General features: G+C 39.4%; 1 protein-coding gene across 11 annotated transcripts in view; it reads right to left on the bottom strand.

Annotated features, from left to right (window-relative positions):
- LOC149026492 (Putative methyltransferase family protein) overlaps positions 1-4,969 on the bottom strand; it is a 39,332-nt gene extending 34,363 nt beyond the window's left edge. For 2 of the 11 annotated variants that reach the window (XM_089146798.1, XM_089146792.1), the window contains exon 1: positions 4,845-4,967. The gene's annotated coding sequence lies outside the window, so the exon portion shown is untranslated. The other 9 variants (XM_089146801.1, XM_089146800.1, XM_089146793.1 and 6 more) reach the window with 8 other exon arrangements.
- Positions 4,970-19,195: the final 14,226 nt, after the last annotated feature.

The raw sequence follows: 19,195 nt of genomic DNA, 5'->3' as shown, positions 1-19,195 counted from the left end.
TCAAACCAGAAGACATGGTATTGGTCCGCATCCATCCAAAGAGGTATCCAACATAAGCAAATACTAAGCTCCATCCAAAGAAGATGGGACCCTACAAAGTACTCACTCATGCAAGGTCCAATGCTTATGTCCTAAGCTTGCCACCCAACATGGGCATCGGTAATATCTTCAATGTGGAGACCTATATTTATACATAGGGCACCATTCAGACAATGGAGATACTAAGCATATCCTGCAACTGCCCCAACCTACCCCTTTGGACCAAGAATCTATTGAACAAATACTAGATGATATGCTCAAGATTACACGCAAGGCCTGGATACAATGCATTCCTAGTTTAAGTGAGGGCAAGTGTATTAGTGAGAGAACACGGATTCATGCAAATGACTTCAAGAAGATCGACCCCAATCTATACGAGAGATACATGGCCTTCACCCATTCATTGGAGAGAAAAGTTTCCAAGCCAGGGAGAACTGATGTGAACAGCAAATAGAGGCCCAACTGAAGCCACAAGTAGGCCTAGCACTGCAAAGGGGATGCACACCCCTCTAGGGGCATTTTTGTCCTTGTTGGTCTTTTTCCCTAGTTGAGTTTCAGTTGGGTTTCTAATCTGATTATAGAATCCCAATTAGTTTCTTATTTCAGTCAAAGATGTCTAGTCTAGTAACGAGTCCAAGTGATGTGAACCCAGTTTTAAAGTTAGGGGTGGTAGTGGAATTTTCCTAAAACTAAGGGCTGCCCAGGAATTCCAGCAAAGAGAAAGGTTATTCTAGAGTGTATAGGGTGTTCTACAACTCTCTTAAAAACCTGCTGTAATGCTTAACTCAAATTTGAATTTTTAACAAAATTTGAGAACTAGGGTTTGTGGGGGTTTCAGCTAGGGTGGAAGAGGGGCGGTGCTTGCTGCCTTGACTGTTCAGACCTTGTTTTAATGATTTTGGAACATAGGGGAGGGTCAAAAATGCAATCGTTTTAAATTTCAAAAGTTTGAAAAATAAGTTGCAGAAATTTAGAGAAGAAAACTTTCACACCTAAGGAAACAAGATTAATTGAGGGACTAACAATAGGGTTAACACCTAGAGGATGGTGTGATACTAAAGGGAGAAGAAAAGGAAGTTAGGGGCTGGGAATTTGGAAATTGCAGAGGGTGGGGTTCTAGGGCTGCTGTGGGGAACAAGAAGGGGTGGGGGAGACCTGCAGGTGCTAGGGGAGGTGGATAATGGGCTGGGAGGGTTGTAGGGACAAGGAGTAAGGCCTAAGGGGTGTTGCAGGGAGGTTGCAGGTTGATGCTGTGTTGCGGCAGCAAGGGGGAGGGGATTATCAGGGTGCACAAGACAGGGGAAGGGCAGGGGAGATGCTGGGAATGAAGGGGCAGGGTAGGGATGCTTATGTGGGTAGGGAAGAAGAGGGGAATGATGCCTGGGGTCTTCACTTACTTGTCAGGAGCTTCTCTAGAGGACTAATGGCTGCTGTGAATGGAGATTAGCTGCTGGTTGTTATTGAATAACTCTTCAAAATCCACCATGGCCCTCCCAAAGAGAACCACAACCCTGTTTTCCACAAAGAGACTTAATTTTATTAAATCAAACTTGAAGAATTACAAAGAAGAATACTAGGCCATTTATAGCCTTGAAAAGACTCTAGGACTAAGTGGGATTCCTTAACAGACAAGGATCCCACCACTAAATATGGACTCTTGATTTGGAATCTAAACAAGTAAAGACACATTCTGGAAATAAACTTTAAGTTATCTCAAACTCTATTAAGCACATGTCATAAATTCTATTTTAATTAAAATTTTACTGGCCATGATGTGCAAGGATTTAAGATAACAAAAGGACTGATTCAAAACAACTCTAATAAAAAGAAAACTCAAACACAACTTCCATCGAAGGAATAAACTCAAATAGGACTCTAGGACTGAAGCTGGAACTAATTTTAGCCAGTAAAGAAGGCTGGAAATGCCCTAATTACTCCTACTAGGGTTCAGCCAGCTTATGGTGGCTTCCAAGAGTCAACCAGGGAGCCCCACTTAGGGTTTCAGCCAGGGGTTATTTGTGTTCACATCACCAAGTCTAAGTCAGTTGGGTCTTCTGATTTTATTTTTGGAGTCTTGTAGAGGCTATATATTCTCATGCCTAACACAGAAGAAATCAGTTCTGATGAATAAAAATTCTGAGAATACTACAGCCAAGGAGTTATTGGCAGTTCCTTTGAGAGGGCCCAGCAGTTGTCTAAGTTTCTAATTTTCAGACTTCTCAATTCAGTTCAGCAAATTCTAGCATTCATCTTCAGCATTCAACCTACAAATCCAGCAAGTACGTTTAGTCTTCTATCTGCAAAATTCAAGTCAGATCTGTCCAGTACCCTTACAACCCATTGCAGCCCTCCCTTCCCCTGTACTACTCCTGCACAGAACAGAATCCCACCCCCTGCCTTCATAAACCACCTAGGTTCCCTCCCCTACCCTGGGCAGACCCCTAACCCCCTTCCCCACCCTCCTACGCCTCTCCTAGACCTAATCCAAACCTCCCCAGCCCCTGCAATAACCCCCATAACCCTTCCCCACCCCCTCAGCTTCTCTGTTTCTTGTGACAGATCAGAAAAGGGAAAAAAAACAGAAAGAAGGAAAAAAGAAAGAAGAGGATTTGGAAAGGTTCTCAAAGATCCACCCAAGAATTTCCCATTTGACCTGTTCTTGTCACCCACAAGGTTTTGGGAAGACCCCTAATCCTCTTGGATACCTTAGATCACCAAAATTTACCCAAGCAGAGATTCCCATGGCCTATCAAAGCCATCCAACCCAAAACCAAAACCCTCAATTCACCCAAGACTCGATCTGAGATTTCATACACCCCCTCATCCTTGGTTTTCATCATCAGCACTACTCTTAGTTCTAGAGATTTGTTAGCCGCCTATTACATAATGTAAATAACAACAAACAACAATAACAAGCCTGGTCCCAATTAAATGGGGTCAACTACATGCAATCTTGCCTTTTGATGCTGAATTTGATGTCATACTAGATACAAGGCCTAAGCATGCAAATCCTTTCTCACCACTTCTCTTAAAATTATCAAAGGTCTACCCCAAGTTCTTCTAATTCCTCCAACCTTGATCAAGTCACCTCACTGCCCAAGGGCATTTAAAGGCCTCCATTGAACTATCATGCCACCTCAGTCGACTTTCTTGTAGCTTATCACTGATTAGAGCTACACCTAGACCAACTCTAATATGATCATTCTTTATCTTATCCTTCCTAGTTTTGCCTCTGATCCATCTTAGCATTCTCATTATGCTATATTGGGTTTGTTTATAACATTCTTCGTAATAACTCAACACTTAGCATCATACATTATAGTTGGTCATACGAATGCCCTACAAAATTTTCCTTTGACCTTTAAAGGAATATGTCGATCATACAAGACCACAGACACACCTCTCCACTTCATCTATCCTATTTTAATTCTTTGAGAAACATCATCCTCTATATCACCTTTTTATTTATGATGATGCCTAGATACCCAAAATAATTGCTTTGTGGAATCTCCTTCTCATCAAGTTTCACATGTTACACAATGGAAATACTGCAACAAATCCAATGCTGCAGTTGCATTTCTTGCCACCTCTTCTCCTCTTAGAGAGCCCTTAACCTTTGCTTTCCCACTAGGCATTCTTCTCCTAGTAGCATCTAAATCTAAGAAGATAGACCTCCAACTCTAGATCTTTTGACTTGATTTGAAAAGCCATATGCTTTGATGTTTCCACTAGACTACAACTTGTTCTGCACCACCCAGTTTTGGCTACCCCACGGAACAAGACTATTGTTGTCTCTTGGGGTCTTGGTTCTTCTTTTCTACCAAATAGTAGGTTGTAATAACCTGCCCCCTTTTTTTATTTTGTCTTCTCCCCCTAGTACATTCTCTTTTCCCCTTGTGGGGCTTTGGTTAATGATTATTTCATTCATCCAAAAAAGTAACACTGCAACTATAGAAACCACACCACCAAGAAAAGGAACTGGCTTTTCATCAGCAAAACACATATGCCCTAACAATTAAATGTTTCACCCTCCAAATATAGCTTAACCGGTTGAACCAACATAATAGTTTACTGCAATCCTCTTTTCCCAACCACAGCTTTTACCAAACCATCAACTTCTTTTACTGTCGATTTTTCAACTAGCTTATTGCGGCAATTGATTATTGGAGTCAGCCACATCCAATATTTTCATTCCATTTGATTGTATAAAATATCAATTAAAATTTTACTGTCATACATGCATCAACACTTGGGACCAAAAAGCATCCTATCTCGTCAGCCTGATAGTCACATGAATTCAGTAGTTAGGTTACGTGGTCAATCTCAAAGATACAACTAAAATGTTTCTAGTACCAAGGATCATGAGTTTTCAGCCATTACGATACCCTCGGCAGGTCAAGACAGCCAGACAGCTAGTTCATCAGTTACTTATAACATAGACACTGGGAGATCAACTTGTGGAAGAACTTCCAGGCAAGTCGAGACACAGTAGTTTATTTGAAAATAAAACTGGTCATACACCAACTAGAAAACAGAGAAATTTCCCTTCTAGTACAGAAGAAGTTACGAATGTATTACGCATAAATACAGGCAGAAAAAATCGCAATGGTTTCAACAGAAATGTAAGTAGAATCGATCTCATAATGTTTACATTTTGTGGTATTTTCAGGCACCCTATAATGCTTTACCTGAAGGATAGATGGAAGAGAAGAAGAACGGCGTCAGCAAGATTAAGATTATTTGAGCTAACAAGAGTAATTAAACGATTCATCCGAAAACAATAAAAAGAGTAATTAGACGAAGACCTCGATTGATTGCTTAATACTGCTGACTGCCACTCAATCTGCGGCTCCCTCTCACGCAAGGTGACGAACAGATAAACAAACGCGACCCCGAATGCGCGAGGTCAAATTATCAAAGGACTTTAAGGGAAAAAAAGAAAAGAAATTACTTACCGAAAATTTAAGAGACCGTTCGTTTGACCGAATAAAGTAGGATGACAAAAAGGGGTCTAAATACCTGGGTTTATTTGTTGTGACAAGTAAAATGTTACAATCAACCAAATCGAACCACGGTCGGTTCAATTATCCCAGTTGGGACTGGTTCAAGAGCTGAATTAAGAGTATGAAATCCAGTCCAAACCTTAACCCAAAAACCCTATTGTCTATAGGTCCGAAGACCCGAAGTGAAGGAAGAAGGCAACTATGGGTCATCTCAGTGGAAGGCAACTATGGGTCATCTTAGTGGAAGACATGGTGTTTGACCCAGAACCTATGGAAATTGATGATAGTGTTCCATACTGAGAAACTTTGTCAGAATTGGAGAGAAAACTACACCTTGATGAAGAAAAGTTTGGTTAATAGACCTAAAGCCTAGATGGAAATGGTTTGAATGCATTATTCTATGCTAGGTGAGTCATTTGTTGAGTTGGGAGAAGCCCATTTGAATTTGATGAAGTTTGGGCCTTGAAGTCCCTAACTTGGGCTTGCTAACAACATTGGTCGACTGATGGGTCGATTGTCACATCCTCCCAGCCGGTACCCTAACTGGCATACCCGAGAGTGTGATCCACAGCCCGAAGATCAGGTATCAAGTAATCAACCTCCCACATAAACAATAACATAATCATGAACAATAAATATCGATGTGCGAAAGATAAACCATAGGTCCAAATAAGGAAAGAATGAATCATATATAAATCAGAGTACTAAATATAATCAGAGTGCCTAAATCAGATAAGTAAAGTGAGGCGAAATCCCACTCTACAACCAGCGGAAATGTAGTTCTAAAAGAGAAGAAACAGGATAGAATCTAATCCCAATAGCAGGTACAATAGGTAACTAAATTGTTCTCAATCTTATAGACAATATCCCTATAAGTATAAATCTCATAAATGGCACAAGGGCGCTTCCACTCTATGGTCGGACTAAGCATTGTACGGAGCATAACCACTGCTGGATCTTCAGTTGTAATTGTCGTAACCGCAATCACCTTCTCCGGAGATATGCCTCTTCTCCTTGCGCTTCTTCATACGAGCAGTCATGATACTGCTCGAACCCGTAGAATAGTCTAACAAACATTGTACAATAAAGGAATGAGTTTCAAAGAAACTCTGAAGCGATTAAATCCATAATAACATAAATGGGAGGATTACAAAACAAACATAAATGCAATATGGTATGAGACAAACAATGAATGTATGAATCTAACTCTATATATCTTTGGTCTCTATTGGCTAGGGACATGCTTTAAGTAATCACTCATCATCGGTTGGTAATGGGTCCGGCATCCCTCGGGACATTCCATGGGTGGGGGTATAGGTCACCACTCTCTCACATAACCATTGGTCTAAGTAGCGGCGCATGTCGGGTTAAGCCTAGCCAAATGCAAGTCTTCTACTTAGTTACATCAAGTCGGATCCGAGATACGTCCATTCCTCGTCCCTGACGATCCTTTCCGGTATCCTTCACACTAGAGTCCTCATAGTCCCTGACTACGGACTCATCAACCCTATTGGTTATCCACATATGGTAAACGGGAAGCTCTCACGTCCCCTCACGGGTTGGTTACCGGTCTTGAGCGCCCGTGAGCCCAAGTCTATCCATATGCAACCCTACCAATAAATGGCCCCCACAATGTGATTCCTGTCCTCTCATGGGTTGGTTACCGGTCTTGAGCGCCCATGAATCCCCATTGCTACCACGGGTCGTTCGGTCTCAATACCCCTCCGATTAGAGTCTGACATAACGGGACATCCTAGCCCAACACTGCTAGACAGTCCTAAATATGTCATCCAACAGTTTAGGAAGGTGTCCAGAGGGCATCTCCGGAAACATCCCATAATATTCCCGTAGTAGTCCAAGGACAGAAGTGTCAAAAGGACACCTCTCCTTTCCAAACCATACTTAAGCATACACAAGCATCAATTCATAACATCACATATATGGTAACTTCATATATGGAAAGAAATCAATAATTACAATCAACTTGTACATAACTGGTAAGTAAATCATACATGAGTCAATTCAATATAAATAAATAATGCTACTGATATCAAGACAGTACCACAGTAGTATAACATTATAAGAATCTAATTAAAAATAATTTATTAACAAGATTCAAATATAGAAACTAAGATATGCAATTTATGTTGTTAAAGAAGTAACCATCCTTACCTTTTATAACTTGCAAAGGAATCCTAAGAAATCAAGTAAGATCTTGACAAACTTGAGAAGAAGGTCCTAAACAAGTGTATACAACATATTAGGAAAGATCCCTAACCGAAAAAGATATCAAAACATCCAAAAGAGACCAAATCTGGAGTTGCTCTACTCATTGGTCGATTGGATTGGTCTTCCACCCCCGGCCGACCAATCAATCCGACCAATGAAGACAAAGTGCCCTACAAAATCGGAGTTTTAAGATATAAGATCCGAATTTGGTGGTTCAAAAGGGTACTAAACAAGGGGTAAACTACATTAGTAGTATCCTAACATATAGGGGACCTCAAAACACTAATCGAATCAAGTCTTCAAGATACAAATTAGGAAACAAAAAGTTACCATAATTAGATCAATCATGGTTCTTGGAGAATTCAAGATAGAAGTCATAGACAAGAACAATAGGAGAATGAATCATTGATTCAGATAAAGATATCATGGAAGGCATACTTAGATCTTCAAGAAAATAGACCTAAGAGCATAAATCTAAATAAGGAAACAAAACCTACCATAGATGTAACTATCATGATTCATGAAGAAAGCATGGTATGGTAGAAGAGAAACAACTAGAGATTGATAGATCATGGATCATGGAAAGAAAACACAGCAATTGACTACTAACATGATCAATATAGTAGATCTAAGAAGATCAGAATTTAAATCAAAAGATGAACAAAGACAAGATCATGATTTGATCATGATTCCTTCAAAAGCTTGCAATGATCATGGTTAAGATCATTGCATTAGCCATTAATCCTTAGGAAGATCATGAGAGACAAGTCCGGAGATGTTTGCAAGCAGAGAATGCAGCATCTCCTCTCCTGTCTCAACTCAAAAAAGGAAAGAAAAACAGAGATGGAGGAGAAGAAGAGAGTGTAGACATACCTTTGATGCAAGAGGAAGAGTTTTGACGAAGATCCGTCAAGATAAACACCAAGGATGCAAGGGAGATGACTTGCAGAGGTCTTTGGTTCGTTCCAAAGAGTTTGGAGGCAGAAAATACGAAGTAGACTCGAGATTGGACTTAAATAGAGCAAGCAAGACCTAATTGCCAAAGACAGAACCCATTGGTCGAGTGGATTGGTCGACTAGTCCAGTCGACCAATCAGTCGACCAATCAGTTCAAAGAACTCCTAAACAAGAGGAATTGAAGGCCCGGATCAAATCCAATCCTAAAGGGGTTTTGCACACATATCAAGTGACTTACCTAATAGGTAGAAATGCCTTCAAACCATGATAGAGAGCACTCCAAGTCCATCAACTAATCCTATCTTCATCAAGATTCAGTTTCCATAAATAGAACCTCATCATCAACTCTCATGGATTCAAAGCCAGACACCAAGTCCTCCACTGGGATGGCCCAAAGCTGACTTCTTACTTTACTTCGGGTCACTAGACCTACAAATAACAAAGTTTCCGGGTCAAGGTTAGGGCTGGGTTTCACATCGATTGGGCCAATCGACCCACTGCTGATAGGATCTGTGTAAGATCCTCTAATTAGGGTTTTGTTGCTCTATTTAGTAGGACTTCGTGTTTCTTAGCCTCTTTTGTTTCTAAAACCTCTAGAGAACTTGGGAAGCCTCTCCTTGGTATTGTTGAAGGACTCTTGCATATTCTCAAGTTCTTCATCTCTTGTTTATCATTAAGGTTAGTAATCTCTTAATCTTCTAATTGATTTACTCTTATATTTATATAATCTCATGGCTGTGATTATGAAGATGATATTGCATCCTTGCAAACACCTCTTCTATCATCTCTGCAGTTGAGAATGAATCTCCATTCATTCCAATGATGCTATGATCTCCATATTTGATTTTTAGAAGAGATCATTGATATCTTCATGAATGCATGATTTAATCTTATTGTTTTGATTTCTCTAGCATGTTACATCGATTCTCACGTTAGTTCTTATCCCTAATCTTTTGCTAATACTCAACTAGAGTGAATCCTTATTCTCTCTAGCTTCTCCTTTGAATCCATTATATGTTTTCATTAAAACCATGTTTTTTTTATCAATTTAGTAAGTATTATTTTTTATCATTGTTGGTGTCAAATCTATGCTAGTTAGTCTTAGATTACTGTTCCTAATATTCCTTTGTTTTCGGAGTGTTTGAATCCCGGAAGATGAGTTTCATATCAAAATTCTAATTTCTGTTGCATACTATTTATTGGGTGGATTGATTGGTTGATTGGAACAAGCTACCAATGCTAACAGTAATGGATTTCTTTGTCTGATTTGATCCGTTTGACCTCTAATCTTCTAGGGCTTATTCCTAAGGTTGCGTTTGTTTGCAAAGGTGAGGTGGAAAAAAAGGGGTGGGAAAAAAACATGTGGGTCCCATGTGTAGTGGGGTGAGGGAGAAGGAAAGGAAAGGAAAGGAAAGGGTTTTGTGGAAAAGTGATAGGGGTGGGTCTCACTTTTATTTTTCCCAACTTTCCCACAAAGTCCCACCAAATATGTGGGGTTTTAAAATAGCATGGGGTGGGAAAGTTGGGCTGCCACATCAGCAAACAAGTTTCCTTGATTCAAGGGAACTTGTCTCCCACTTTCCCACCCCAAGCAACCAAACAATCTACCATTTTGGGATTTAAAGGAAAAGTAAGAAATCTACACTTTTTTCAAGAATTTTCCCACCCCACCTTTATTCCAGCAAACAAACGCAGCCTAATGGTGTATTTATGCTTGTTTAGGGTTTGTTTGCTAACCTTGGGCATATTCTTTTGTTCCTCCGGAATCCATCGAAGTTAATTAAGGCAATGATGATTTTTTCCATATTAACCTAGATTTGCATGAATCTTAGTTTCTAATTTGGAAATTTCATGGATTTACTGTTGTTCTTCCATTTTCTTATTATGATATTATTGTTGTAAGTACTTTAAGTATAGTAGGTTTTATTCATGTATTTTACACATTCAATTGATCATGTTTATATGTTATCATTCTATATGTTGGAATATTAGTTGTGTATGTTGTGACTGAATTGGGAATGTGATTGTTTATGTATGATTTGGGAATGGGGAATGTCATTTTGACATTCTATCCTTGGACATCAGTGGAAGTGGTATGGGACATTTCCTATGGTGCCATTTGACTCTTTTCCGGATTATTGGTTGTCATACCTAGGACTTGTCTAGCAGTGTTTGGCTAGGATGTCCCTGTTATATCAAACCTGATTCGGAAGGGTATTGAGACCGAATAACCCATGGTAGTAGTGTGGGTTGTGGGAGCTCAAGACTGGTAACTAACCTGTGAGAGGACATAGATCACATTGTGAAGGGCCATTCATTGGTAGGATCGCAAGTAGTAGACTTGGGCTCATGGGCGCTCAAGACCGGTATCCAACCCATGAGTGGACATGAGAGCTTCTCATTTATTATGTGAGGATAGCCAATAGGGTTGATAAGTCCGTAATCCAAGTTGGTTGTAGCCATAAGATATGCTGACTCTAGTGAGAAGGATACCAAAAAGGATCGCGAGAGGCGAGGAATGGAAGTATCTGACTCTAACTTGATATAACTAAGTAGAAGACTTGCATTGGTGATGTGAGAGAGCGGTGACCTAAACCTCAGCCAATGAATGTCCTAGAGGGATGCCGGACCTAGTTACCACCGGAGAACCCAAGATGCCGAGATGGTTGAGGGAGAGTGATTTGAGACCTACCCAAAGGAATATGGTGCTATGACTTAAAGCATGTTTGCCACTAGAGACCAACATACATAGAGTTAGATTCATACATACATTGTCTGTTTCATATCATCTTGCATCATGTATGTTTTGAAATAATGTTTTACTATGTTACTATGGATATAACTTGCCTTGCTGAGTTCTTTTGAACTCACTCCTTTTTGCAAACATCTTTGTTAGACTATCTTGCAAGTACTGATGACTATGAAGCACAAACAGATGACACATACTACTCCCAAAGTGGTGGCTACGGTGACTACGAAAGTGAAGAATTCATGGGTGAAGACGTATCGCGTTAGGATTAATCGTATTCATGTGCTTGTTACGACGCGTTATCTGGATTCTGAGACTTTTACTTTTAGAAGTTGTATTTATAAGTTAGAAGAGACCTTAGTTTAGTTTTGATTACTTCTTTTCTATTCCTTTCATTTTTGGGAATCGGTTGTAATCTTTCTTTTGACTTTTGATCTACTATTCCGCTGTGTTATGTGGAGTGATTTTTTGCCACACTCTACATTTGATTTATTATATTGTTATCATTCTTTTCACACTCTAATTATATTGTTATTCTTTGAATCTTATTTTGATCTCTTTGTTGATGTAGTAAAACATTGATTATGTCTTGTTCGTGATTATATTATTGTAAATGTGGAAGGTTGGTTTCCTTGATACTAATCTTCGAGGTTGTGGATCACACACTCGGGTATGCCAGATAGGGTAATGGCTAGGTGGATGTGACAAAGAGGAATCGTAAGCACGAAGAAACCCAAACGGTTATAGAAGAAGACATGATCCCTTTAAACTTGGGATAGACAATCGTGCTCCATATGGAAACCACAACTAATTCACATTGAGGGATAAAAACCCCACGATCGGACGCAACGAAGGAGAGCTATGAATGAATCCAATGATCGAGAATAAGAGGTAGATCCTATATAAACTAAGGTATTACTCAAAGCAGAGGTCTCTGAATTGTTTCCCTTCATTATCGTTTTTCAATTAGGTTCTGCAACTAGCCAAAACTCGGTGGTGATTCACTTATTGACTTAACCTTCGGAGGTGGCTTCTTGATTGCTGAGTTGGCCACATCTGACATTGTTTTGCAGGAATCCAAGGGTTGATCAATTTTTGGACGCATTAATTTGCTAACAGAATAAGGATAATGAAGAGATAATCCTTCATGATTTTAAGGGAGTTCTATACAACTTTTCCTACCTAATCTCTTGTAGAAGTTTTAGACTTTGTGGGACTTTGAAGGAAAGAAAAGGGAATAAAAAGAGATTATTTTATTTTATGTGAACCCATTCATAAATCCATTCCTTATCTCTCCATTATCCTACCCCATCTAAACAAACAAATCCAAGTTTTAGTATTTAATGGAAAAGCTTACTTTTCCCACCCACTTTATTCCATCAAACAAACATTCTTATATTGTTCGCACACCCTACTACTGGTGGCTCCCACCTTTCTATCTTTCCTACAATTTTTTCTTTTGCAAGCAAATGGTCTGTTGAGGACCACAAACCCTAATCACTTCTAAGATTCTTGCTCAAATTTCCAAAATTTTGATGATAAACTAGTAGCGGGTACCCTTGATGAGCCAATTAAGTTTTGAAAATTTTACATTAGGGTCCCTTTAGTGAAGATTAAAATCGGGTTGGGTCCCTATTGCGGGAAAAACTATGTCTAGATCCAGAGGTTTTAACACCATTTGAAAGGTGTTAACTTTATTCTTGTGATAAGCAAAATACCCAGGCCCCCCCCCAAAAAAAAAAAAAAAAAAAAAAAACACACTCAGACACCTTGCGAAAAATCACCCACAACCACCACCTTGTTGGAAATCACCCACAACCACCACCTAGAAAGACTTCTAGAAGAGTTTATGATGCCCAATTTACAAATAGGGTTTCAACTGAATTGAAGAATCGTGCCAAACTTCTAGGTTAATTTATACGGGAATTCAAATCTATGGATTTTTAATTGATTACACTAAACCAAAGGATTTGCAAACTTTCAACTACTAAAACCCTTTCCAATTTACAACGAAACATCCGTAAACTACTAGCAGCTTTGTAAATTTCAAGAAGTTGGTTTTGCCGCTGATTAGAGCTTATGGAGAGAAGTTTGATATTAAGGGTGATGTAGACAATGAGATTGCAAAAAATAACAGAAAAACTCATGTCTGAATTCTATATTGCTATTGATAAGATTGAACTTGTGATTCTTGAGCAAGGTGAAGAAGACGAGTTAGTTGTAGTAGTGCCCGCGAGGTTGTGGAATCTTAGAACAAGGAGAGCAGCTTGTAGGGTTCCCAATGATAGCACAAGAGGAAGGGTTTGTGAGAGTCGGGATTAGCTCCCTGTCAAAGGAGAACAATATGCTCCCCTAGCAGTATTGAACCACACGATAGGGGGTGGGCCCCACCCACATGGGACCAATTGAGCTTTTAATTTTTACTATGTGTTTCAAAATTGTGAGGGGAGTAAATTGTTCTCCCCTAACAAGGAGGTGATCTAGACTTGGGGCTATGACTATAGTAGTCTTGCTAGATGTTGAAAGTTGAAACTCAAAGAATGAAGAGTCCCACCATAATTCTTCTCCTTTGTGTTGGTAATTGTTCCCTTTTTCTAATTTTTGTGGTGTGTGGATGGTATTTTGGTCATCTTGGGAATAAAGTTAACACATCCCAAATGGTATTACAAGAAACCCATAGTTCTATTGATTTAATGATGTATGGGGTGTCCACCCTATGGTCCATTATACATTAACCTAATCTATTGACCAAACGACTACTTTTTTTTGGGTAATCAAACTTTCATTAAGAGACAAGGGCAGGATTGGAAATTGAACATAATCTCATAATCCAATCAGAGGAATATAGCCAATAACTCAGGCCCTGAACCGAGTAGGCCTTCCGTGCTAGATGATCCGCAACACAGTTGGATTTCCTAGAAACATAAATGGACCTAAAGCCCTGAATTTGATATCCTCAATCACAAGTAGTATAAAGGTGGGGGGGGGGGGTAAGGCAGACTCAGATCAATAACTCACCAGTAGTGGGGAATCAGTTTCCACCTCCACGTACTCAAAGTCATTTGCTATAGCTTCTAACATCCCTACTCGCATAGCCTCAGCTTCACCTTCAATCACAGATTAAAATGATTTGGGAATGGATGTTGCCACTAATGGCTTTCCTTCCCAATCTCTAATGATGATCCCTATGCCACCCTTTTTTGTTTTCTATTGCCAAGTTGCATTTGTGTTCACCTTAACAAAAGGGTGATTTGGTTTCTTCCATTCCATCCCTTCCTCCAACTCATTACTGGCACTTTGATTCACCTTTTTTATTGTTAACCAAAATTCAGGGTGAGCTTGTATTGTCATTTGCATTACTTCAGTTGGTGACTTCAAGTTTTCACCAATTACTCTTGAATTTCAAGCTTTCCACAAGGATCATAGGATGAAGGATATCATGCTCTTCACTTTTTCACCTTCCTTCTTCTCTAGGATCTGTATGTCTGCCCAAGTGTTCATCCAATCGGCTATGGTAGTGAATTCTTTATGAGAGCTTCTCCATGTTAATGGGCTCCCAAGCCACACTGTTTTAGCAAATTCACAATGAAAAAGAGTGTGAGTAATGGTTTCTTCTTCCATTCCACAAGCCTCACAAAGCTGATCCACTTTCATGCCCCTCTTATTTAGCTCCTCTGAAGTGGCCAAACTGTTATTACATGCTCTCCACAAGAAATTCTTAACTTTGTGAAGAGTTTTGCATTTTCATATATCCATCCAGTTTGCTGAATTCATCTCATCCAATTTGTGCCCTTTAGATGAAGGGTTTCTTTTTTCCTCTTTTTCTTGGCTTTTTTAGAGTAACATGTAGGCCGATTTGACAGAGAATCTACCATCAATGCTAGCGCCCCACACTTGAGTGTCTTGAGTAGGGAAAAGAGCTAATGTATGCTAAGTATTGCTTCAACCTCATGTGGTTAGAAATACCTATTTATCTTCTCTTCTAACCTTGTTCGGTTTTGGGGATGAATGATGTCCGCTACCACATCAATATCACATTCCTCTGGTTTAAACGAAGTAACTCTAAAATTGTCCAAGCTTGGTACTCATTTTCATTCCATATGCTCATTTGTATTCCTATGCCAACCTTCCATATTAGTCCTTGTTCAAGAACCTCCCTTCCTTCCAATATACTTCTCCATGCCCATGAGGGTTTCTTTCTTGAGTTCGCTTCAAGAAAGGAACAATGAGGAAAATAGATGTCTTTAAGAAAGTTGGCCCATTTCGCTTCCGGTTGTGAGAATAACCTCCAAGCTACCTTGCATGGTAAAGCTTGATTGTGTAAAAGGGGGTCTCTTAAACCGATACCTCCATTCTCCTTTCTCCTACTCAACCTCTTCTAAGACATCCAAAAAATGGGATTTTGTCTTCATTACCTCCCCAAAAAAATTCTTGATGCTTTTGCTTTCACTTTGTCATGGATGCTTTTTGGGATCTTGAAGTGTGAGGTGGCGTAGATGGTGGAGGGAAGTGACACGGCTTTGAATAAGATTTCCCAACTAGGTTGGTTCAACATTTTCTTCACCCAACCATTAAATTTCCTTTCCATTTTGTCACTCAAGGAATGAAATAACTCAACTTTTGAGACCCTAAAATCCATAGGCAATGCAAGGTGTTTTTGTGGCCCTTCACCATATTTGACTTTAAAGATTTTTGAAAACCATCTTTAATTCTTGATGGTGTGTTGGGGCTGAAGTAGAGAGAAGATATTGTGAAGTTGATGGCTTGTCCAGATGCTTTGCAATACACCTCCACACATTCCTTCAAAGTGTGAGCACTCTCCATATTTACCTCCGAAAAATGGATACAATCATCCGCAAACATAAGATTGGTGAGAGATGATGTTCTTCCTTGTATTTTAATCCCTTTGATTTCTTTTGTAATCTCCTTCTGCATAATGAGATTCATGAGGCATTGGGAGCATATCACAAAAAGAGCTGGGGATAATGGACCACCTTGTCTTAGGCCTCTCTTTGGAATGATTTCAAATCTTTCTCCTCCGTTCACCAAGAATGAATACTTCACCGATGACAATGTGTTTAGCACCATGTCTCTAAACTTGACTCCGAATTTCATCATTGTAAGGATAGCATCCACAAATCTTCACTCCACTCTGTCATATGCTCTCTTCATGTCTAAGTTTAAGGCCAACAAGGATTTTTTCCCCCTTTCTTTCGACCTTTGCGGCCTCATGAGCTTTGTAGATATTATCTGATATCAATCTCCCTTGTACAAAAGCTTCTATTCCTCAGTGACTGTTGCTGAGATGCCATTGAGAGCGTCTTCAGTATGTTGATCCTCCACCTCCATAGATGTAAAAAGCTCTGAGTAGTACTCTTCAAACATTTCATAAACCTCTTCCTCTATAGAGCACCACTTGTCACATCCACCTAGCCGGTATCCTATCTGGCATACCCGAGTGTGTGATCCATAGTCCACAAGATCCAGTATCGAGTAAATCAACCTCCCACATTCACAATAATATAATCAAGAACAAGACTAAATCAAGGTTAACAATATTATTCAAATGAATCAAAGTAGAGTAACGAGATAATCATCAGAGTGTGGAAATGATACCAATAGATATATATATATATATATATATATATATATATATATATATATATATATATATATATTATCAAATATAGAGTGAGGCGGAATCTCACTCCACGAGTACAACGGAATGTAGATCGAAAGTCAAAGGAAATTACAACTGGTTCTAAGATAAGAAAGAAAGATATAATCTAATTAAGCTAGAGTCTATTTTACTTTATAAAGAACGTCTTCATAAACATAGACTTCATCATTCACGCTCAGACGCTCCCACTCCACAGTAAGGCTAATCTTGGTAACAAGTAAGACCACTCGAGGAATCCTCAATGTAATCTTCATAGTTGCCAACACCTTGCGTATGGTACGCTTCTTCATCTTGCGCTTCTTCATATTGGCCTTCATAGTCATCAATGCCTGCAGAATAATCTAACAAAAGATGTCATACAAAAGGAGTGAGTTTCAAAAGAAACTCAGCAAGGCAAGTTATTCCATAATAGCATAAATAACATGTAACATTAAAAAAGCATAATGTGATGTGATATGAGACAGACAATGCATGTATGAGTCTAACTCTATCAATGTTGGTGTCTATAGGCAGACATGCTTTAAGTCATAGCACCGTACTTTCTATGGGTAGGTCTCAATTCACACATCCTCGGTTGGCAAAAGGTGTAATATCCGGCCCTATTCTAACCCTGACCCTAACCCGGATCCACTGTTGTATTTAGGCCTGAAGACCCGAAGCGGTGGTAGAAGAGACTTATGGACCCTTTTGATTGATAATTATGATTCGGAGACCGAGCCCATGGACATTGACAATGATACCCCTTGCTTGAGTACATTGTTGGTGTTTAATAAAAGTCTGCGCATCGGAGAAGATTGATTTAGTTGAAGTACCTAATGACCTCCCGTGCACAACCCGAAGGTATTCCCCAAACTAGACTTCTTGATTGAATTGTAGAAGAAAACCTCACTCAATTTGACCTTGTATAGCCTTTCAAATCCCTACTTGAAGTTGCTGAACTATACCTGTTTTTCTGCTGAGAAATATTTTGGTCGATGCCATCGACCAAGGACCATTGACCAAAGTTTCCCAATCAGCCAAGTTAATGATTCTATGGAATATTCCCTAATCTATTTATACTAGCCTCGTGTTTTGAGCCCTATTGCAATCATTTTCACTCCTGAGAACGTGGGGGGGGAGCTTCCCAAAGCAACTCCTAGGCATATGTGAAGGATACTCCACCAAAACTCATTGTTAATCATTGATTCTTGTCTCCATCTACAACTACAAGGTATGATTCATCATTCCACTCTCTATTCTACCTTTTTCTATTCTTTTCTATTCCTCTCTTGCTGTTGAGACATTGGAGATGGTGCTTTAACCTTGCAACCATCACTCCAAGTGTCCACTCATGCTTAACCTATGATTTTCTTAGCCATCTATTGATGCTATGCCCCATCTCAAGCCTAGCATATGTATTCTTTGATTTTCCTCTTAACATCATGACATTTTGTACAAAACTGAGTTGTATGATATGCTATGTACATGTTTATCACTAGCATATGATTCTAATATAATTTCTATAAGTTCCCCTAGCTAATGCATGCCTTTTCAATACCAATGCCATCAATTCCAATTCATGCTATGATGCTTGTCTCTTGAACTTGATAGCTCAATTTGGGGCTTTCTATTTAGACCATTGGATTATGTTAAATTCTTGATTTGTAGTGTCCTCATACTGTTCTTAAGCATTCCTCCAAGTTTCGGATCTATCCGAACCCCGGAAAACCAATTTCGGATCAAAAACCCCCAAAATCCACTATTCAGTCCCGAAGAAGTTATGGTCGATCCTCTTTGGTCGATGCCATCGACCAAAGACCATCGACCAAAGTTTTGACCCGTTTAGCATCCAATCTTCCCGATTTCTTCTCTAACTTATTTTTGATGTTTGTTTAGAGTCTTAACATTTCTTTTGGACCATTTCTTGGTAATTCTCAATTCATCATCAACTCAATCTAAGGTAAGGATGGTTATCTCCATAAACATATAGGCCATCAACTTATGAATTGTGCTCATGCTTAAAGAATAGAATCTCTTGATTGCTTTTAATTATTATAAGACTGTTATACATGTGTTAGGACAATAGTATCACAATTCATATACTCTTGTCATGTTAAATTATTATTCTTGATTATTTATGTCTATGATGATTCATTTCAATATCATGATTTAACTTTTATTATGAAGATGTATTGGATGCATGAGAAGTGATGACCTTGAATACGTGATTGCCTACGTATAACTTGGGATTGGGGAGTGTCCTATTGACACTTCTGTCCTTGGGCATCGGAGGGAATAGTATGGGATGTTCTCCGAAGGTGCCTATCAACACTTTACCGGGTTATTGGATGACATACATAGGATTGTCTAGTTGTGTGGCTAGGATTGTCCTTGTCGTGTCAGACCCGAATCGGAAGGGCATTGAGACCGAACGACCCGTGGTAGTGTATGGTTCAATGGGCGCTCTAGGCCGGTAACCAATCCGATAGGGGACATAAACCATGCTACGGATACCCGAAAGGGGCCATTTATTGGTAGGGTTGCAAATAGCTAGACTTG

The sequence above is a fragment of the Hakea prostrata genome, chromosome 2 (assembly GCF_041222555.1).
Source record: "Hakea prostrata isolate BN-2017 chromosome 2, UWA_Hpros_2, whole genome shotgun sequence".
NCBI lineage: Eukaryota > Viridiplantae > Streptophyta > Magnoliopsida > Proteales > Proteaceae > Hakea > Hakea prostrata.
The sequence above is the reverse complement of the archived record's forward strand: the minus strand, read 5'-3'. Positions and strand labels throughout refer to the sequence as shown.